The following is a 1773-nucleotide window of genomic DNA, read 5'->3' on the forward strand; positions in this document are numbered from 1 at the left end:
AGAGGTAAGGGGAAAGGGTTATGGGAGGGGGTGATCTGGGACAGTGAGTGAGATGTAAAATGAATACATAAATAATAGTAATAATAATAATAAATTTAAAAATAGATCAACTTAAATCCCCACAAAAGTGTTTTTTCTAAAATTATTTGAATCAAATCTTGAGTTCTATAAAACCATTAATTTAGCTAAACACCAGTAATTCATGAACATTCATCTTTATATTGATCTACAGAAGATTTTCTCGATAAGGTGGGCTAATGACTCGGAATGGTAAAGCTGTGTAATTGTGACAGAAAAGGCATATCAGCTGCAAGAAGCTATCCTAACACCTTGCCTCTCAGAGCCTACCCATCTCCAGGAAAGTCACCTGGTAGCCTTATCCTCTCTTAGATGGCTCTTAACAATGAAAGATTAGGCCTCCTGTTCAACAATACATGTACTAAGTATCTTTATATTTTATACATTTCGTTTTCCCTTTTTCTGTTTCTTAGTAATTTCTAGTGTTGTCAATCATAAGAAAACCTTTCCTTTAAACCAACACAAATATAGATTCCTTAAATGTAATAATTTCATCTTTCAAAGTACAAATGTACGTACTTTCCAGTGACAAAGTACCAATATTAAAATTAAGTTCGCATGCAAAACTCCTCTGATGCTCAAGCAATGCAAGGAACTCACTGCAGTGCTCTCTTGTGGTGAAATAAAGCCACTGCATGGGGGGTGTTCAGCTCACACTTCCACATTGCCTTTCATCACCAAAGTCAGGACTGGAACTCAAGCAGGTCAGGAAGCAGGAGGTGAAGCAGAGGCCATGGAGGGAGGTTACTTACTGGCTTGCTTCCCAGGGCTTACTCAGCTTGCTGTTATTACTTTTTTTGGTATTTTTTAATTAAAATTTTTATTTGGTATTAACGGTATTTACATTTCAAATGTTATCCCCTTCCCCCACTGCTATCCCCCACTCCCCCTCCACATGCCTCCATGAAGGTGCTTCCTCTCCCAAGCACCCTCTCCACCTCAATGCCTTGGCATTCCCCTACAATGGGAAAATGCACCTTCACTGCACTTAAAGGCCTCTTCTCCCACTGATGCCAGACAATGCTATCCTCTGCTACATATACAACTGGAGGCATGGGTCTCTCCATGTGTGCTCATTGGTTGGTGTTTTAGTCCCTGGAAGTTCTGGAGGGTTCAATGTTGTTCTTCTCATGGGGTTGCAACTCTTTTCAGCTCCTTGGGTCCTTTATCTAACTCCTTCATTGGGGACCTCGGGCTCAGGCTGATGGTTAGGTGCAAGCATCCTCAGCTGTATCTGTTTGACTCTGGCAGAGCCTCTGAGGAGGCATCTATATCTGACTCCTGCCAGTAAACACTTCTTGGTATCAGCAGTAGTGTTTGGGTTTGGTGGCTGTATATGGGGTGCATCCACAGGTAAAGCAATCTCTGAATGATCTTTTCTTCAATCCCTGCTCCTATATTTGTTCCTGTATTTCCTCCCATGAATGTTTTGTTCTCCCATCTAAGAAGGACTGAGGCACCAACATTCTAGCCTTTCTTCTTTTTGAGCTTCATAGGATCTATAAATCGTTTCTTGGGTGTTGAGAGCTATTTGGGGCTAGGATCCACTTAAGAGTGAGTGAATCCCATGTGTGTTCTTTTGTGACTGGGTTCCCTAACTCAGGATGATAGCTTCCATCCATTTGCCTAAGAATTTTTTAAAGTCTTTTTTTTTTCTAACAGCTCAGTAGTACTCTATTGTATAAATGTACCTCA

Source organism: Micromys minutus (assembly GCF_963924665.1).
Source record: "Micromys minutus genome assembly, chromosome: 3".
Lineage (NCBI taxonomy): Eukaryota > Metazoa > Chordata > Mammalia > Rodentia > Muridae > Micromys > Micromys minutus.